Raw genomic sequence first — 22,028 nt, forward strand, 5'->3', positions numbered from 1 at the left:
TATTTCTTCATATAACCTAATCTCACGAAATTGACCTGTCTTTCGGCCACTCCTCTAACTCTTTTTAGGAGCAGTGAGTAGCGGGCTTTTTTTTCATATTTGTTTCCTTTTTTAATGCCCTTGAACTGATTCCTCTGCTGTAAAAATAAATACCCTAAGCCAACATAACTGCATCTCAGCTTACCTTATATAACTAAGGCAATAAAGGTATCCACAGGTATACCCTTCACCTGTTCTGGCACCGAAAGGACAACACACCTGAAAAAGAAGAAGCATAATGTTAATGAAAGCAATAAGAATGATAATAATAATAATAATAATAATAATAATAATAATAATAATAATAATAATAATAATAAAATAAGAAGAAGAAGAAGAAGAAGAAGAAGAAGAAGAAGAAGAAGAAGAAGAAGAAGAAGAAGAAGAAGAAGAAGAAGAAGAAGAAGAAGAAGAAGAAGAAGAAGAAGAAGAAGAAGAAGAAGAAGAAGAAGAAAAAGAAGAAGAATGATGATGATAATAATAATAATAATAATAATAATAATAATAATAATAATAATAATAATAATAATAATAATAATAATAATAATAATAATAATAATATCAATAATTGTGATATGAAGAACAAGAACAAGTAGCTTAAGAAGAACAAGGAAAAGAGAAAAAAGAAAAGAAAAACAAACGAAAAAAATGACGCTACAGAGAAACAAAAAAGAAAACGATACAGAGGAGAGAGAGAAAAAGAAAATGCTAACCGCTACAAGAAAACGGGAACCTGTAAAAGAAAATGAAGCAATCGACATCAGATCTAATCCCCTTAAGGAGGACTGAACACCCACGACCCTCCTGTGCCCTCCTTCTCTCCCCTTCCTCTATACTTTCCTCCGTTTCCAACCCTCCTGTATCCCCTTCAATGTCTCGCTTCCCTTTCTTCCCCTCTTTTTAAATCTCCATCTCTCATATTTTCGTTCCTCTCTTCCTTCCTTTCTTCTTCTATTTTCAACTTTGCTTCTCATTTCTTCGTTCCACTTTTCTTTCTTTCCCTTCTTCCCTCTTTTCTTTCTTCTCATCGGATTGTGCACAGAGCGAGGAACGAACGCAGGGACGAGACATAATGGCGAGGGAAGGGGATGAAAGCGAGGCGCGGGAGAGAAAAGGATAAGAGAAGGAAGGGAGGGAAAGGTAAAGGTGCAGTTAGAGTCATATGCATTAGCTATGTGTGGCCTTCATCATCTCAGTCCCATCGGTCCTTGAGCCTGTGGTGGGTAAAGGGGTTCTTACACTGGGCAAATTTTCCGTGGATCTTCAGTCAAACCACGATTTCCGCTGGCGTGGTTCTCATTTGTTTCTTGTTATTGCTGCTGATGATGATGGTGAGTAATACCGCCGTCCTTCGGTGAAATCTACCGTAGCTTTGGAAGATCTTGGACACGTCAGAAAACCACGGAAATATGAGAACCACGCCAGCGGAAATCGTGGTTTGACTGAAGACCCACGGAAAATTTGCCCAGTGTAATAGCCCCTTAAGAATCCACTACCCAGGGGAGGGCAAGTGTGACATCCGGGTTATAATAGTTTACCTTCCTCCGGTTTCCTCAGGTTTAGATTCATCGACCGGCCTGAAAGGGAAGATGAACAGCCGGGTGGGATGAGCCTTGACTGCCCGGGGACAAGATTCGAACTCGGGGCTGCGGATTCGTAGCCAGACGTGCAAACTATTACGCCAAGGAAGTGCGTGTGTGGGCGGGGATGGGAAAATAATAAAAACAAAACAAAACAAAAAACATCTATCGGGAAAGGAAGGAGGGAAAAAAGACGGAAAGGCAGGATTGGTACTAAAAATGTCAAAACGGGAAGGAAAATTAAATATAAAAAAAAACACAAAATAAAAAAAAAGATAGATCTGGAGAAAATAAACAAATACTAGAAAAAAGTGAAGGCAGGGATAGGAAAATAACAATAAAAAGAAAACAAAACATCGAACGGAAAAAGAAGGAGAGAGAAAAAAAAGGACGGAAAGGCAGGATTGGTACTAGAAATGTCAAAACGGGAAGGAAAATGAAAAATATCAAAAAAAGACCACAGAATAAATAAAAAATAGACCTGGAGAAAATTAAACAAATATTAAAAAAAAAAAGTTCCAATGACAAGTAGCAGCGAGGGCAGGGGATAAGAAAACGGTTAATGGAAATCTAAGTGGAAATCAGAGAAACTTTCCAATTTTTCCCCTCTTTTTTTTTTTTCTTTAAATTTCGTGCCCGAGAGCCGCCGTTGCCTGAGCCGGAATTAATCAGGGAAGGGGGTCAAAAATTAGGGGGGGCGGAGTTCCCTGAGACACTGAGAGATGAGAGGAATTTAATGACCAGCCTCCTTATGAATTATCCTCTTTTATTTCCCTTTCCTTCTTTTCCTTTTATTGTTTTATCTAATTTTCTTTCACTTCCTTTATTGTTTTTTTTCTATTTCATTTTTCTTTTTTTCCTTTCATTGTTTTATTTCAATTTCTTTCACTTCCTTTATTGTTTTTTCTCTCACTTTCCTTTTTTTTCCTTTTCACTGTTTTATCTCATTTCCCTTCACTTTCTTTATTGTTTTTTTCTATTTCATTTTCCTTATTTTTTTCTTTCTTATATTTTCCTTCCCTTCTTTTCCTTTCGACGTTATATATTATTTCGATCATTTTACTTTGTTACTTTTCCTTTCTTTTCCTTTAGATTTCCTTATCCTTTTATTTCTCTATTTCCAGTTCATCAGTTCCCTTCCCTCCCTTCCCAGTCATTCTCTTCCAATATCTTCCCTTCTTTTCTTACCTTTTTTGTACTTTTCTTCATATTCTAGCGACTTATTTTCCTTCAATTGTTTAATCTTGCTTTTCTTTCCTTTTCTTTTATCCCTTTCTCTATGCATCCCTTCCCTTTTCTTCCCTTCCTTTCCCTTCCTTTCTCAGCCCTGTCCTGCGTCACCCGGCCTTGGCACGCCCTTTGCTTCTCTTCCCTTCCCTTCCATTTCCTTTCCTTTCCACCTTTTTCCTTCTCTTTATACCTTATCATTTTTCTTCCCTTCGTTTCTCGTGCTTTTCCTTTCCATAACATTTCTATCCTTCCTTTTTTCCCTTCCCTTTCGTCCCCTTCCCTTCCCTTCTATTCCCTTCCCTTCCCTTCATTTCACTTCACTTCTCTTCACTGCAAATCCTTTCTCTCACTTCATCTTCATTCAGAATATTGGTAAGAGGAAAGTAGGTGACTGCAAAGGACATGAAAAAGAGGAAAAAGGCAAAGGAAAATAAGTAAAGAGAAAGATCCCAGAAAATGTTCATATAAATCTACAAGAGAAAATTATTATTGGCAAATATTTCGAAGCTATTTTGTTATAACGAGAATATATGCCCTTCTCTCTCTCTCTCTCTCTCTCTCTCTCTCTCTCTCTCTCTCTCTCTCTCTCTCTCTCTCTCTCTCTCTCACACACACACACACACACACACACACACACACACACACACACACACACACACTTCCACGAACGCATGATGAGACAACCAATAAATCCGGTTGTTATTTCTGATTTCTCTTAACAAAACAACAACAAAAAAATAACAATAAAACAATAGAAACGCTGAAACATATTGCAAATTAAATAAAAAACAAAACTCACTGACACAATTCTCATATCGTAAAAACACACACAATCAACGTCACCAATATAGCTACATATCAAACAAATAAAATGAGCTTGTAAATAAGAAAAAGTTGAAATCTGGTTGAATACAATACTTTTAACTTTCTTTGCATTACGTCTGCATTGCCGTTTCTTCTGTGTAGCAAAGGAACGAGGATTAAGAAGAAGAGAAGGAGGAGGAGGAGGAGGAGGAGGAGGAGGAGGAGGAGGAGGAGGAGGAGGAGGAGGAGGAGGAGGAGGAGGAGGAGAAACAAGAGAATGAGAAACAAGAGAAAGAGTTGGAGGAGGGCAAAATGGCGTGAAGGGAAGCGAAAGACACAAAGAGAAAGGAAAGAGAGATAAAAGTATACAAGGCAAAGGTGAAAAAGAATGATTGTGGCAGGGAAGCAAAACAAAAAAGGGCGGGTGAAAGAAAGAGCAATGAAATATAAAGACGGGAAAAATACATAAAAGGAAGTCTTACACAAACAGAAAAAAATGGAAAACAAGAAACAGAGAATCACAAAAGCAAACAATTCACATCACAGAAGGAAACCACGAAAGTAAAAAGAAAAGAAAGAAAGAGAGAATGACGAGGAGAAGAGGGAAAAAAAACAGGAAACGATAACAAAGAAATATTCACACCACGATAGGGAAAGCCTGAAAGGAAAACGAAAGGGAAATAAAAGAGAAGGAAAGGAGGAGGAAGAAGAAGAATAGAAGGGGAAAATAATATAATTCCCCCAGGGAGGACTCCCCTTCTGGCTGCCGACCCGAGAGGTGTCTTGATAACTCCTCGAACCTCTTTCTTCTCTATTTCTGCAACATTCGCGGTCTTCGCTCTAATTTTCATTCTGTGGAACATCATCTCTCCTCCTCTAAACCTCACCTTCTCTTCCTTACCGAAACACAGGTTTCTGAGGCTACTGACAGCAATCGCTACTCTGTTCCCTCCTACTATCTCTATCCTAAATTTCAATCCAAAGCTGGATGTTGCGCCTACGTGCGCAACGACATCACTTGCTCTCGTGCCCACGACCTTGACTCTTCTGAATTTTCCACCATCTGGTTAAGACTTCACTGTCATTCTATTACTAAATACATCTGTGCTGTTTATCTCTCACCTAACTCTACCAACTATGTAAAATTCTTTGACTATTTGAATTCTAAAGTTAGCACATCTTGACCCACTCTCCTTCGCTGAAATCCCCATCCTAGGAGATTTCAATGTTCACCACCAGCTTTGGCTTTCATCCTCTTTCACTGACCATCCTGGTGAACAAGCCTACAACTTTGCTATCCTCAACGACCTAGAGCAGTTGGTCCAGCACCCTACACGTATTCCTGACCGTCTTGGAGATCGGCCCAACATTCTAGACCTCTTCCTTACCTCAAACCCTTCTGCTTATTCTGTCAAACTGTTCTCTCCGTTGGGCTCCTCCGATCACAATCTTATTTCTGCATCCTGTCCTATCGCTCCTGTACATCCTCTGGACCCACCGAAGAGGCGATGCTTCTGGCATTTTGCTTCAGCTCGGTGGGACGACCTGAGGATGTACTTCATTTCCCGTGGAATGATTATTGCTTCCAGGATAGAGACCTCTGTGTGTGCTCAGCGCATCACAGAGGTGATTGTCTCTGGAATGGAGGCATACATTCCTCGTTCTTTCTCTACTCCTCACGCTAAAAGCCTTGGTTTAATCACGCTTGTTCTCGTGCTGTCAATGATAGAGAGGTAGCTCACAAAAGATACCAGAGCCTTCAAACTAATGCTAATTATGAACTTTACATTTCTGCCCGAAATCGTGCCAAATCTATTCTCCGACTAACCAAAAACTCCTTTATAAATAGAAAATGTCAAAACCTTGCTTTCCCTAACTCTTCCTGTGACTTCTGGCATCTAGCCAAAAATATCTCCTCCAATTTCACTTCTTCATCTTTCCTCCACTCCTCAGTCCTGACGGCAACACTGCCGTCTCATCTATCTCTAAGGCTGAACTCTTCTCTCAAACTTTTCTAAAACTCCACTCTGGACGATTCTGGGCATATTCCTCCTACTCATCCCCCTCTGACTCCTTTATGCCTGTTATAAAGATTCTTCAAAATGATGTTTTCTATGCCCTCTCTGGCCTCAATCCTCAGAAGGCTTATGGACCTGATGGAGTGCCTCCTATTGTCCTTAAAACTGTGCCTCCGTGCTGTCACCCTGCCTGGTCAAACTCTTTCGCCTCTGCCTGTCAACATCTACCTTTCCTTCTTGCTGGAAGTATGCCTTCACACAGCCTGTACCTAAGAAGGGTGACCGCTCCAATCCCTCAAACTACCGTCCTATTGCTTTACTTTCTTGTCTATCTAAAGCTTTTGAATCAATCCTTAACCGTAAGATTCAAAAGCACCTTTCCACTTCTGACCTTCTATCTGATCGCCAGTATGGGTTCCGCAAGGGGCGTTCTACTGGTGATCTCCTTTACTTCTTAACTGACTCTTGGTCATACTCTCTTAGCCGTTTCGGTGAAACTTTTGCTATTGCGCTGGACATATCAAAAGCTTTTGATAGGGTCTGGCACAAATCTTTGCTTTCTAAACTACCCTCCTACGGTTTCTATCCTTCTCTCTGTACCTTTATCTCCAGTTTCCTTTCTGACCGTTCTATTTCTGCCGTGGTAGACGGTCACTGTTCTTCCACTAAATCTATTAACAGTGGTGTCCCACAGGGTTCTGTCATATCTCCCACTCTTGTTCTGTTGTTCCTTGATGATCTTCTTTCCAAAACGAACTGTCCTAGCCATTCCTACGCCGATGATTCCACTCTGCATTATTCAACTTCTTTAATAGAAGACCCACCCTTCAGGAACTTAACGACTCAAGGCTGGAGGCTGCAGAACGCTTAGCCTTAGACCTTACTATTATTTCCGATTGGGGCAAGAAGAACCTGGTGTCCTTCAACGCCTCAAAACACAGTTTCTCCACCTATCCACTCGACACAATCTTCCAAACAACTATCCCCTATTATTTGACAACACCCAGCTATCACCTTCCTCAACACTAAACATCCTCGGTCTATCCTTAACTCAAAATCTCAACTGGAAACTTCATATCTCATCTCTTACTAAATCAGCTTCCTCGAGGCTGGGCGTTCTGTACCGTCTCCGCCAGTTCTTCTCCCTGCACAGTTGCTGTCCATATACAGGGCCTTGTCCGCCCTCGTATGGAGTATGCATCTCATGTGTGGGGGGGCTCCACTCACACAGCTCTTCTGGACAGAGTGGAGGCAAAGGCTCTTCGTCTCATCAGCTCTCCTCCTCATACTGATAGTCTTCTACCTCTTAAATTCCGCCGCAATGTTGCCTCTCTTTCTATCTTCTATCGATATTTCCACGCTGACTGCTCTTCTGAACTTGCTAACTGCATGCCTCCCCTCCTCCCGCGGCCCCGCTGCACTCGACTTTCTACTCATGCTCATCCCTATACTGTCCAAACCCCTTATGCAAGAGTTAACCAGCATCTTCACTCTTTCATCCCTCACGCTGGTAAACTCTGGAACAATCTTCCTTCATCTGTATTTCCTCCTGCCTACGACTTGAACTCTTTCAAGAGGAGGGTATCAGGACACCTCTCCTCCCGAAACTGACTTATCTTTCGGCCACCTCTTTGGATTCTTTTTAGGAGCAGCGAGTAGCGGGCTTTTTTTTTATTAATGTTTACTTTTTTGTGCCCTTGAGCTGTCTCCTTTGCTGTAAAAAAAAAAAAAAAAAAATACTGGTGGAAGATGAGAAGATGAAAGGGAAAGGAAAGATGAAATGGAGGAGGAAAACATACAATCATACTAAACATAACATACCAACATAACCACATACAAACATAATACCATAAGGAGTCTACAAGAGGCCTAACATAATATTGAAGGTATCTAGCGTGTCAGAATTCCTTACATGACTGCCACGAGAGGAGGAGGAGGAAGAGGAGGAGGAGGAGAAGAAGGAGGAGGAGGAGGAGGAGGAGGTCTTCTTGGAACCATCGTGTCGGCAGTTGGTCGGCCTCCGTGACCTCGAGGAAGACAAAGACGGAAGGCACACGCCCCTCCTCCTCCTCCTCCTCTTCCTCCTCCTCCTACTCCTACTTCTCCTCCTCCTCCTGCCTTCTCTTTTATTTCCCTGGTTACTCTTACCCTACTGTGAGTACCTCGAGCTGTAATGTGAAGAAAGAGGAGGAGGAGGAGGAAAAGGAGAAGAAAGAGGAGGAGGAGGAAAAGGAGAAGAAAGAGAGAGAGGACGATGAAAAATGAGGAGGAGGAGGAGGAAGAAACAGGAGAAGTGGAGGAAGAATAGCAAAATGAAGAAGCAGAAGAGTAAAATGAACTAGAAGAAGAAGAAAATAAAGCAGAGGAGGAGGTGAAAAGCGAAAATAAAATAAAAGAAAAACGCGGAGAAGAAACACAATAAAATGAGTCCGGAACAAAGAAATAAAGGAAAAACTAACTGTGCAGAATAAAGAATAAAAAGCAAACTAAAAGAAAAAGAAGAAAAATATTGATAAGGTTAACGGAAACACACACACACACACACACACACACACACACACACACACACACACACACACACAAAATCTATATATAACACCAAATCCTTTACAACCCCGGCCAGACACTTGAAAGGAACAATTAGGAGGCGACAGGTGCTGCGTCACGGACAGGTAAAAACATAATTAGCGACGCCAAATTAGGCTTCCGAGAAAGGTGTGTACTGGAACCAGCGGGGAGCCCCTCACACTCTCTCACTTATTAAATCCCCTTTCTCTCTCTCTCTCTCTCTCTCTCTCTCTCTCTCTCTCTCTCTCTCTCTCTCTTGTATTTCTATTCTTTATTTATTTCTTCTGATTTCTTTCTTTCCTTATTCTCTGTTTTTATATTGTTTTCGATTTTCTTCCATCTCTAACTTTTCCTTCTTTTGTTAATTATTTTCCTATTTCCTCTATTTATCTTCTTTTCTTCATTTTCCTAGTGGCTCTTTCTTTTTCCTTCTTTTCCCTTTATTTATTTTCATCACACGTATCCTCTCTTTTTCTTTTCCTCCTTCTTTTCTTTTTCTTCTCATTCTTCTTCCTCTTCCTCTTCCTCCTCTCCGACCAGATTCCTCCACTCTCTACGTACCTAATACTACCCTTCCCTTCCTCCTATTGTTATCCGGCGACCTTTCCCTCCTCCTCCTCCTCCTGAACCTCCTTCCGACCTTTTTCTCCTTTCCTTCACTCTCTCCCTCGCTGCCTTCATCCGTCCGTCTTCAGCCTCGTCTTTCCGTCCTTCCTTACCTTCTCTTCTTCCTCTTTTTCCTACTTCCTTCCTTCCTATCTTACTTTTACCTCCCTTCTCTCTCCTTCTTGTTCTGTCGCTATTTTATTTTTTTCTTCTTTCCATCATAACTCTATCTCTTTTCTGTCCTTCCTTTCTTCTTTACCTCTCTTTCCCTTTTTCAATTATCTCCTTTTCTTCTTCCATATCTCTCGTCCTGTTATCATCGTTTCTTTCCTTTTATCCTAACTACGTCAATCTCCTTTCTTTCTTCCATACCTCTTCCCCTCTCTCAAATGTTTCCTTTCATTCTTTCTTATCTATCTTCGTTTTCTCCTGCCTCCTCCTTATCCTCCTCCTCCTCCTCCTCCTCTTCTTCCTCTTGCCACATTCCCTAAATCCTCCCTCTTTTTCTTCCTCCAAACATCTTTCCTCTTTTATTCCCTAACAATCTCCTTCAATACTCGAGATGTTTACCTTTCTCTCTCTCTCTCTCTCTCTCTCTCTCTCTCTCTCTCTCTCTCTCTCTCTCTCTCTCTCTCTCTCTCTCTCTCTCTCTCCTCCTCCTTCAAACCACCTTCCTTTTCTCTTTTCCTTTTTTTTCTTTTTACTTTCCTCTCTTTCTTTCTTTCTTTCTTTCTTTCTTTCTTCCTTCCTTCCTTCCTTCCTTCCTTCCTTCACCCCTTGCTCCTTTTCCTTCTTTCCCCCCCTCCCTCCCTCCCTAGTCCCTCCATCATTTCCTCTTCTTAAATACATCCTTCCCTCCCTCTCCTAGTTAGCCCCTCTCTCTCTCTCTCTCTCTCTCTCTCTCTCTCTCTCTCTCTCTCTCTCTCTCGCACTCCCCCGACCGAGGCAATCTGGGACTCGAACGTGATTACTTTTAAAGCTTATTTTGGAGACGGAAACGCTGGCGGCAAATGAGGGGGAGTAGGGGGGGGGGGAGGCTGGGAGTAGCGATGGTCGTGAAGGGGGGAGGGGGTTTAGAAGGAGGTGGGGATGGGGATGGGGGGGGGGTGTTGTTGTTGTAGTAGTAGTAGTAGTAGTAGTAGTAGTAGTAGTAGTAGTAGTAGTAGTAGCAACAGAGGAAAAAGAAAAGAAGAACAAGAAGAAGCATAAAAGAAAAGGAAGGAGGAGACGAGGAAGAGGAAGAAGTGGAGAGACAAGAATAGAAGAAAAAGAAAAAAATAGTAGTAGTAGTAGTAGTAGTAGTAGTAGTAGTAGTAGTAGTAGTAGTAGTAGAACCAGTCGTAACACTAGTAGTAAAAGGAACATGAATAGCCGTAGTAATAGTAGTGATTTCTGACTATCAATTATTGTTGTTGTTGTTGTTGTTGTTGTTGTTGTTGTTGTTGTTGTTGTCGTTGTCATCGGCTACTATAATTAATCCACATTTTTCCCCCCTTGTTCAATTACACACAATCAGAGTGGGCGGCAGAGGGACGGCCGTTGAACCCGATTATTAACGTCCAGCGCGGCGATATTCGAGGAAAGGAAAACGAACTGAAAAAAACAAATGCGTGAGAAAAATAAATAAATAAGGATAATTAACTCACAGCATATCCTCTCTCTCTCTCTCTCTCTCTGTCTATCAATCAATCTATCTATCTACTTATCTACCCCTATCTCTTCTTCTACTTCTACCTCTGTATCTCTTTATCTCCATCTATCTATTTATCTATCTATTCGTCTACGTATTTCTTTGTTTCTCTCTCTCAATCCTTTCATTAGTCTACCTCTGTCAATCTATCTTCCTACTCATCTACCTCTCTATCCAAATATATCAACCTATTTATTAACCTCTGTACCTGTTAACCTGTATCTCAACGTATCTGCTCCACCAATCAATCATGTAATCTATATATCAATAACTCTCAATGCCTACCTACCTTTCAATCAATCTTTACATCAACCTATCAGCCTACCTACCTACCTGCCTACCTGCCTATTCAAGTATCTATATATGGGGAAGTTTTGAAGTGACCAGATAATATGTTCTTGGGTTCAGGAATATTTTTAGATTACAGACGTGAAGAGGCTGCCATTGGGGGAAAGGAGGAAACACGGAAACAAGGGAGAGTAGGCAACAGAAACCACGAGGAAGGAGAGGAAGAGGAAGAAGAGGAGGAAGAGACGGAGGATTAGGGAAAGGACGCAGAGGAGGATCAGATATGAACCGTGAAAGGGCAGGTAACATACAGCCTGTTCGTTTACAAAGACGAGGTGGAGAAGGAGGAGGAGGAGGAGGAGGAGGAGGAGGAGGAGATAGAGAGGAGATGAGATGGAGGTTTGGTCGTGACGTGACTCAAGTGTATTCATATCTTGTGGAGGAGGAGGAGGAGGAGGAGGAGGAGGAGGAGTAGGAGGAGGAGGAGGCATCAAGAGAGAGAGAGAGAGAGAGAGAGAGAGAGAGAGAGAGAGAGAGAGAGAGAGAGAGAGAGAGAGAGAGAGACTGTGTGTGTGTGTGTGTGTGTGTGTGTGTGTGTGTGTGTGTGTGTGTGTGTGTGTGAATGAACGTCAGACAAAAAAAAAATCATTAACAAACAGAAAAGGAAAGGGAAATAAAGAGGAAAAAAAAACATACAAAACACCCACGTTAGAGAAAAAAACAAAACAAGTTACAACACCAAACAGAAAAAAAGCAAAAAAAAAAAGTAAAAAAGAAAAATTCGAGTTAGATTAAAAAGAACAAACAAATACAACAGAGTATCGTAGTGAACAGCTGGGGAAAAAAAGATTTAAAAAGTAATGCATAACAAGTAAAGCCATTTGAATATCCCCGATTCTTCCTCTTCTACACGAATTCATTATGGAGTTTATTCGGGCCTCTGCATAATTAAAAAAAAGCCTTGATTAATGGAGCCAAAGTTTTCCCTAAATATTTAAGCAAACGAAAAAAGAAGTGTGGTCAAGTATTTTGCATTAGTTAATAAAAAAAGGATAATTGAATTGCACCTTTTCTCTTTATTATTTTTGTTGCTATTGTTGTAGTTGTTGAGGTTACGTTACTATTATTATTATTATTATTATTATTATTATTATTATTATTATTATTATTATTATTAGTAGTAGTAGTAGTAGTAGTAGTAGTAGTAGTAGTAGTAGTAGTAGTAGTAGTAGTAGTAGTAGTAGTAGTAGTAGTAAAAATTGACCTTTCTTTCGACCACCTCTTTTGATTCTTTTTTTAGGAGCAGCGCGTAGCGGGCTTTTTTTTTATTATTGTTTCCTTTTTTGTGCCCTTGAGCTGTCTCCTTTGTTGTAAAAAAAAAGGAGTACGCAGTAGTAGTAGTAGTAGTAGTAGTAGTAGTAGTAGTAGTAGTAGTAGTAGTACACTCTCTCTCTCTCTCTCTCTCTCTCTCTCTCTCTCTCTCTCTCTCTCTCTCTCTCTCTCTCAAGGTTCTTTGTCAACCTTTATGTCCAATTACAGTACCTTGAACACACACACACACACACACACACACACACACACACACACACACAGAGGAAATGAACTCAGAATGTGTTATGTTGTGTTGCAGCCCCCCCCCCCACTCTCTCTCTCTCTCTCTCTCTCTCTCAGTGCTACAGGTGGGGAGTAAAAGTAAAAGTAATTTCAAACGTTCGCAAAGTTTCAACAACGTTCACTACTTTTAAGGCTTCGTTCTTGCGTTCGTTCGTCCCTTTGTTACGGAGTTTTTATCATCAAAGTTTAAACCTCATTATTTTTAGTTGATTATTTTTTTCCTTTATTCTTCAGAAAGGAAACCAAAATAAGGGAAAGGAAAAACCAAGATAAAATGTCGGAAGAGTGAATTGTTTGAAATGAAAAACGAAGAATAAAATAGACGGCAAAGAATAAAGGCAAAATTCAGAGACAAAAAGACATAATAAAATGAAATATCCAAACACTCAAATAAAAGCCAAAGAAAAAAAAGATAAAAATAAAAGGCAAAACAGAGATAAAATAAAATGAAACGCCGAAGAATTAATGAAAAACCAAAGTAAAAAAAGCAAAAAAATAAAAAGGCGAAATAAAGGTATAATAAAATCTCATCAACTCGTTTCTCCCATAAAAGAAAACCGAAATAATAATAAAAACAAACAGATACTTTCATTCCATTACGTTTTATTAGTTTTTTATTAGTTTTGGAATAATGTATCATTTTAAGAGGGAAGGCAATACATAGCGAGACCAATAACAAATGTGTGTGTGTGTGTGTGTGTGTGTGTGTGTGTGTGTGTGTGTGTGTGTGTGTTGACAGGTAGCTGATTGGGCACACACCTGGAGCGGCAAATTGAATACCTGTCCGGGCCTCGCCAGGTGACCCTCTACGGAGATACAGGTGTGGCGTGCTTCCAGGTAATTCATCGACTCCTCCTCATCACCTGCCTGGCCCACGGTGATTGTCCGGGGTGTTTGTATTTGCTTTTTTTGTTTTTTTGTTTTTGTTTTTTTTAGCACGTTCGATTGATTCAGTTTTTTTCTCAGATTTTTCTTATGAAGTTTGTGTTTTAATTCATGTTTTCTTGAATTCGTATGTTTTTTTCTCTATTATTAGTGAGGGTTATGTGTGTGTGTGTGTGTGTGTGTGTGTGTGTGTGTGTGTGTGTGTGTGTGTGTGTGTGTGTGTGTGTGTGTGTGTGTGTATTTGTTTCGAGTTAATGGTTTTTGCTTCTGTTCCTTTTTTTTTTCTCTTCTCTATCTTGAATTACATCTTAAATTCATACTCACTCACATCCGTCAATCAATCGATCTTATCAACTAATGAAACTGTATACGTCACACACACACACACACACACACACACACACACACACACACACACACACACACACACACACACACCACTACATTTCCTTACCCTCCCATTTCTTTTCCTTCCTTTACACCCCTCCTTTCGACGCAACTCCCCTCTCCCCTCTTCCTTCTTCCTCAACCCCCTCCTCCTCCGCCTCCACCTCTGCTTTATCCTCCCCAAATTGTGGTCAGATAGTCCCACAAACCTTAAGCATTTCCGAGGGGAGAAGATAAGGACAAGTGGGGAGAAGAGAGGGGAAGGAGGGGAAAGAAAGGAGGGAAAGGACGAGGGAAGAGGAAGAAGGGGTGGGGAAACAGAGGAGGGGGAGATGGGAAGACGGGAGGAGAGGGGGGAAGAGGGGAAAAAAGAGTGGAAGAGAGGAAGGATTGAGGGGAAAAGAGAGGAGGGGAAGAGGGGAGGAGATGAGGGGAAGGGAAGAAGGGAAATGGAAAGGAAAATGATAGACACGAAGATAGGCGAATTGCAGAGGAGTGATTGGAAGATGAAGGGAGGAAGAGACAAACAGGGCAAGGGGAAACAAAAAGAACAAAGGGAAAACATGAGGAAAGTGAAGGGAAGGAGAGAAAGAACAGAGGAGAAGGAGAGGCATTACTGTAACGAGAAGGGGAGGAATAGGGGAACAGGAAATAAAGAAGAGGAATAAGAGGGAGGTGAGACAAAGGGGAGAAAAACAAAGGGTGTAATGTGAGTAGAGGAGAAATGTGAAGAGAATGGGGTATAGAAGGTAATTAAAGAAGGGAAGGAGAGAGAAGAGGCTGAGAAAAGAAAGAACATGGAGAAAAGAACGGAGAGGAAGGAAGCGAAAAAGGAAAAGGAAAGGGAATAAAGGAAAGGGAAAAAAGGAGAAAGGGAATAAAGGAAAGATAATAAAGGAGAAAGAGAATAAAGGAGAAAGGGGAGGAAAGAACGGAAAGAAAGGAATAACGGAAGAACAACAAATTAAAAAGACAAGCAAATGAAGATGGGAAAAAAAAGCAAGATAAGAAAGAACAAAAGGAAGAAAATGGAGAAAAAAACGAAGGGAAGAAGGAAAACCAACATAAAGAAGAGGAAAGATAAAGAGAGGCAAAGATATGAAGCGAAATAAAAGAAAGAAAAATAGAAAATGAACAAACGAAAAGAAGAAAAGGACAATGAGGGGCAAAGATATAGAAAGAAAAAAAGAAAAACTAAAAGAACAAAGAGGAGAGAAGGAAAAAAGAAGAAAAACTAACGAAATGGAGAAAGAAAGGAACAAGCAACAGGATAAAAAATAAGCCGGGAAGAAAGAACAGAGGAACAACAGTAAGTATCGGGCTTTTTTTTCTTCTTTTTTTTAACGTCCTTGCACGGTCTCCTCTGCTGTAAAAAAAAAAAAGTAAGGAAATAAAGAGAGAAAGGAAGGAAGGACGAGCGACATCAAGAAGGGGAGGAAGATGGCCAAAGTGAGGGGAGACTTAGCATTTTGGAGCCACGGGAATAACGTTAAATCCTTCCTGTCCCCTCTACTTAGGGTGTCACGGGCTTGAAAAGGATCACGTATGGCTTTTGTGCTCTTCTTCCTTCCTTTTCTTCTTAGAGGGCAGCCGAGGGAAGCGGGGAGAGAGGGGTGAAGGGGAAGGAGAACAGGAGAGAAGGGGAAGGAGGAGAGGGATGTAAGGGAAGAGGGGAGAGGGAAAAGAGAGGGGTGAAGGGGTGTAAGGGAAGGGAAGGAAAAGAGGGGTATAGGGAGGTAAAGAAAGGGGGAGAGGACTGAAGGGGAAACGGGGAGTGAGTGTAGGAGAAGGGTGAGGGGAGGGGATGATCGGGTAGGGACGGAGAGGAGAAGGGAAGGGAAAGAAAACGGGGAGAGGGGAGTAAGGGAAGCAGGGAGAGGAGTGTAGGTGAAGAGAAAGGGGAGGAGGTGGACAGGTAAAGAGCGGAGAGGAGAGAAGAAGGCAGGAAAGAAAGGAGGGAAGGAGGAGAATAATGCTGATGAGAGAAGATGAGAAAAAGAGGAGAGAAGATTTAGGAGAGAGAAAAAGAGAGAAGAGAAGACAGGTGAGGAGAGGGAAGGGAAGGAAGGAGGAGAACATATACCGTAGTGGATAAAATAAGAGGAAGATGAGAAGGAAGAAGTGAATGAGGGGAAGAGAGGAAGGTGATGAGGGCGGGATAACAGAGGAGGAAAACACGTTGGATGTTTCTCTTACGATTGTGGACTCTCAGCTTTTGTGGTTTTAATGGTAATTCCGTGTTTGTTTTGTTCGTGTGTTTGTTTTGTGTGTTTGTTTCCTCGTTCATGTTTGTGTCTACTACCAGCCCGATCTTACTATTACATTATCTTCCCACATGAATAAGGGATTTGTAATATTATAATCTACATAATTGAATTCATGTTCCTGACGAGCAGTTCCAGTAACACATTAAGGGATTAAGAACCAAAGAAGAAACAAAAATTGAAAATATTACAGTAAAGATTAGGAACAAGATATGGACTTGGGCAGGTCTTGTCACGCGTTGAACTAATAACAGATGAACAACCAAAGGAAGACTGGCAGGGTAGATTTTTCTTTTTACAGGGAAGGAAACAGCTCAAGGGCAGGACGAAGAAGAGCAACAGGGGCAAAGCTGAGAAGGAAGAGGTTCGTTTTTTTTTTTTACAGTGAAGGAAACAGCTCAAGGGCAAAACGAAGAAGAACAAAAGGGGAAAAGCTAAGAAGGAAGAGGTTCGGTTTTTTTTTTTTACAGTGAAGGAAACAACTCAAGGGCAAAACAAAGAAGAACAAAAGGGGAAAAGATAAGAAGGAAGAGGTTCGGTTTTTTTTTTTACAGTGAAGGAAACAGCTCAAGGGCAAAACAAAGAAGAACAATAAGGGCAAAGCTAAGAAAAAGAAAAAGAAAAAAAGTTCGTTAAGCGCTTCTCGTTGAAAACAAAATAGAAAGAGACCAAAAACAGAGGGTCATTTTCGGATGGCCATTGTGGGAGAAAGGGCAGAGAACCAGTTAGAATTACGAGATGCAGGAGGAAGATTGAGTACACTAACAACACAGAAAGGAGTGTAGAACGTTGGGAAAGGCCATTCATTATCCTTCAGCGAACCAGTTGGACCGTAAAAAGATAATGATGATAATAATGATAACCCAGAATAGAAAAAAAAATATAGTCAAACAACCCTTGGCCTTAATGAAGAGAGGAAGATATATTTAGGCTCATTTTAAAGAGAGGGAGGTTTTTTTTCTATTAAGGAGAGGAAGTTATTTTTGGTATGAAGATATTTTTAGGTTCATTTTAAGGAGAGGGAGTTTTTTTGTTGTTGTTGTTCAATTAAGAAGCGGAAGTTATATTTGGCTTTAATAGACAACAGTGTGTGTGTGTGTGTGTGTGTGTGTGTGTGTGTGATGTAAGCGTTCCAGGAGCGTTACACAATCATTCACCCCTCCACGTCCTCCCTCGACTAATTAATTCGTCGCGGCTCTTCAAACACAGGGCGCGAGGGGGCGACAAGCTTATGGACTGTCGGGGAGAGCCGGCGGAGAAACTCAATCTTAAACCTATATATATAAAGTAACACGTGAATGATTGAATGAATAAATAAATACCAGTAGTAGCGCAAAAGGATAATGATAAGATGATAAGAATGATAACCCTGAATAGAAAAAAATATAGTCAAACAACAATTAAATCAGGACATCTCTCCTCCCGAAAATGACCTCTCTTTCGGCCACCTCTTTGGATTCTTTTTAGGAGCAGCGAGTAGCGTTTTTTTTTATTATTGTTTCCTTTTTTGTGTGTGCCATTGAGCGGTCTCCTTTGTTCTAAAAAAAAAAATCATACAAATCTACATAGAAAAGAGATCAGTAAATGCGTATATGAATATGTAAAAACAATGAAGCACATAATGAATAGTAAAGTTACTAGATACATGAATAGAAACGAATAAATGAAAATTCAAATCTACATACAAAAAGATCGATGGATTTGCAAATAAATAAATGATTAAGTAAAAAAAACAATTAGAAACATTCGATATATTGAAAAAGTTAATCAAGTCTGTTGCGCAAATAATTAGTTCTGTGGAGACTGGATAATTAACATGCAAATATTCTTCCGCATAAACACAGGACCCGATCAATGGATGAGTAAATAAGTTAATGAATAGATAAAAATAATTAGAAAAACGTGATAAATAATGAAAATGAATCGTCTGTGGCGGGAAAAAAAGTGTTGTGGATACATTTTTTACGTCGCGGCCTATTGCGCCGGTAGGCTTCTTCCCGGTGGGGCCTGATGGTCGGCCCAAGGCTTCTTCCCGGTGGGTCCTGATGGTCGGCCCAAGGCTTCTTCCCGGTGGGTCCTGATGGTCGGCCCAGCCCGTTCTGGCGCAGGCGAGTGTTTATAGTGGCGCCATCTTGCATTGGTTCATGCTGCCCTCCCGGAGCTCATCTTTAATCCTAGAATCTAGAGTCCGGGTTGACAGGTGGTCTTCTGGACAGCATGTGGGTAGTTTTAAGCCACTCGGCGGCGGCTGAAAAATCCCATCTTGGTGGCACCGGGCGGGGATTGAACTCGCGTCGACCTGAACGCGGCGCCGTCACTCTGTCGACAGAGCCACCGCCTCCCCCAAATATAATGAGTAATACGCATAATAAGTAATACGCAAACATTCCTAGATATGTACAGAAAATGGATGAGCAAAAAAGTAAATGAATTAGTGAAAGGAATTAGACCACACCACGAATAGTAAAACGAAAGCAAGTTTGAGGCGGCAAAGATGGACACGTAATGGAGAACGACAAACACACTCATTCAATACAAGCACATGAAAAAGCAAGCACATGAAAAACAAACATGGTGCAAAACAAACCCTTACATAATCACAATGAACAAAACCATACTAAAAAAAAACACGACACGCTGAAAAAAACTCCCATTCCAAAACAAACACCAACACCTGATAACACAAACACATGCAAAGCCAAACACGCATTAAGAAAAAAGACAATTATTGCAAACACGAATATAACAACGAAAAAAAAACACCGACAAACACACGTCCAAAAAATAAACAAACAGGACTATAAGTAACACACCCATAGTACCAACACACTCAAGACCGAAAAATGAAAGGCTACATAGTAAACAATAACAACAACAAAAACAACAACAACAACAACGATAACAACAAAACAAACAGGAGAGAGAGAGAGAGAGAGAGAGAGAGAAAAAAAAACACAACAGACAGCAAGGAGGGAGAGAGTGACGATATACGACGCTGATCAATAACACACACACACACACACACACACACACACACAGACAGACACAGACAAGAGGAGGAGGAACAGACTCTAAGCTGACGTCATGATGAGAGTGGATTGAGTAAAGCAGGGATGAGATAGACGTTAATCTCTCTCTCTCTCTCTCTCTCTCTCTCTCTCTCTCTCTCTCTCTCTCTCTCTCTCTCCGGATACCTCAGAGGCGTCCTTCGCCTTTAATATTTCTCCTCGACGCGACGGCGGAAAAAATATGCTTTCTGGATATCACTAAATAGAGGAAGGAGGAGGAGGAGGAGGAGGAAACATGGAAACATGGAAACATGGAAACGCAGGCAACAGAAAGCCTATTGGCTCATTACGAGGTTGCCCGCTTTGGTGATTTAATCTGCTCGACAGCCTGGGGCCTGGGGAGCAGATGAAAGCACCTCGACATTGAGGAGCAGATGAAAGCGCCTCGATATTGAGGAGCAGATGAAAGCAACTCAATATTCAGTTTACTCCCGACGCAGCGAAGTGACGGTCGATTCTATATTTGAAGGAGTTGATAGTATTCGCATTTACTACTTCTGAAGGAAGATTGTTCCAGTGACGGATGACTCGGTTTGAAAAGAAACTCCTTCCGATGTCTGTGTTACATCGACTAGACTGAATGGGTAAACCGTTATTTCTAGTTCTTAGGTTGGTTTGCAATTCAAAGAAATTGGAGTAATCGACGTTATTGAATTTTTTTAGATACTTGAAGACTTGAATCATATCTCCTCGTAGGCGTCTTTTCTCCAATGTAAAGAGATTGAGTCGCTTGAGTCGTTCCTCGTACGGTTGAGCCCTTAAGGTTGGTATCATTTTCGTGGCGCGTCGTTGAATCCTTTCCAGTAAATCAATGTCCTTTCTGTAATTAGGAGACCAGAACTGTACTGCATACTCGAGGTGCGGTCTTACCATGGAATTATACAAGGATAGCATCACGTCTGGCGTTTTACACTGAAGTTCCTCGCTATGAACCCGAGCATAGTGTTGGCTTTGTTGTATGCTTTTTTACAGTGATTCGCGTGTTTCAGGTCACTGCTGATAGTGACTCCAAGATCCTTTTCCTCCTGCATCGCTTGCAGAGGTCTCCCATTCATGATGTATGTGTGTTTACTATTTCTGGACCCAATGTGCATGACTTTGCATTTGTCAACATTAAAGGACATTTGCCATTTTTCCGACCATTCGATAATGTGATTGAGGTCTTTCTGAATGATTTCGCAGTCGGTCTTTGTGAGGGCCTTTCCCCCCACCTTAGTGTCATCAGCAAATTTCGATATTGTGGATTTCAGTCCTGCTTCGAGGTCGTTGATATATATGATGAAGAGAATGGGTCCCAGCACTGACCCTTGAGGCACTCCACTAGTGACTGGAAGCCAATCGGAAGGCTGTCCGTTGAGTAGTACTCGTTGTTTTCTGTCGGTGAGCCAATCTCTTATCCACGCGATCAGATTGGCTCCAATGCCCGCCGAGTGCAGTTTCTGTAGGAGTCGCTCGTGCGGTACCTTGTCGAAGGCTTTTCTGAAAGTCCAGGTATATAACATCACTGGGGATGTGGGCATCCCAGTTCTTATATATACCTTGGAAGAAGTCTAATAAATTCGTTAGGCAGGAGCGCTTGTTTCTGAAGCCATGCTGGGTGTCGGAGATTACATTATTGTCTTCTAGAAACTTAACAAGTTTGTCTCTAATAATCTTTTCGAGTATTTTTCCTGCCACTGATGTCAAACTTATGGGCCTGTAGTTTAATGCAACGCTTTTGTCTCCTTTTTGAAAATTGGTGTTACGTTCGCCATCTTCCAGTCTTCCGGGACCTTTTCAATTGAACAGACTGGTTGAATATGTTAGTGAGTGGCTGAAGTATTTGTTGTTTAAGCTCTTTTAATAACCGGGGACAAACCGTCAGGTCCTGTTGACTTGTTCGTGTCGAGTTTATCCAAATACTCTTTCACTTCTTGGTCGCATATTGAGTCAATTTTCAGGGCGTGATTCCCCTCGGCGGTCAGGGTTCTCGGGCATGGTTTCGATGTTCTCGACTGTGAATACGGATGCGAAGTTACTGTTGAGGATTCTGGCCATCTGTTTACTGTCCTGAGTTGCAGCTCCAGTCTCGTCTGTCAGGGGACCAATATTGGATTTTACTTTCTTTTTCGATCTGATGTATGTGAAGAATTTTTTGAGTTTGTCTTGATGTCACGCGCTATTTGTTTTTCGTAGTTGCGTTTACTACTCCGAATAAGGGTGCGACAAGCTCTGAGGCTGTTGTGGTACTGAGTACGGGCTTCGGCCGTGTCATTCTCTTTCATTAGGTTATAATTCCTTTTTTTTAAGTTTACCGCCCTTTTTATTTCTCTGGTCATCCACGGTGGATCTACGGCACCATTTACTCGCCTGGGTTTCGTCGGCACTGTAGCCTTTTCTACTCCCAAAAGCTTATCTTTGAAGTTGTTCCACACGTTGTCGATTGTATTGTCGGTTAGGTGAAGTTGGTCCCAGGTCGCGGAGGAAGCAGCTCACGGGCTAGGTTGAAATTTGCTTTTTTGTAGTCTGGTATCACTGACGGATTGTCTACGAGTTTATGACTTATGTTGACATTGAAACGGATTAAGTGGTGATCGCAACCGTTAATTTTTTCACCAACTTCACAGTCGCGAATGAGGTCGGGGTCGCTTACTAATACCAGATCCAGCAGATTGTTTTCTCTTGTTGGTTGAGTTACAACTTGAGTGAGGAACGAATCCTCCACCATTTCTATAAGCCTGTTACCCTCTTGATCTCCAGTCAATTGTCCCCAGTCAATGTTAGGGCAATTAAAGTCCCCAATTATTATTGCTTGTTTACTTTGTGTTAAAGAGTGAAGCTCTTCGTACAGGGCAGTGTCATCGGCTGCTTGTTGTTTTGGAGGCCTGTATACGGTCGCAAGTGTTAGTTTCTTATTATTCGCAGTTATTTCCACATAGACGGAGTCGTAATTCTCTGCATCCTGTTTGTCTATTTTTATGGCAGGGAGCGTACTTTTTACGTAGCAA

The sequence above is a fragment of the Eriocheir sinensis genome, chromosome 67 (assembly GCF_024679095.1).
Source record: "Eriocheir sinensis breed Jianghai 21 chromosome 67, ASM2467909v1, whole genome shotgun sequence".
Taxonomy (NCBI): Eukaryota; Metazoa; Arthropoda; class Malacostraca; order Decapoda; family Varunidae; genus Eriocheir; species Eriocheir sinensis.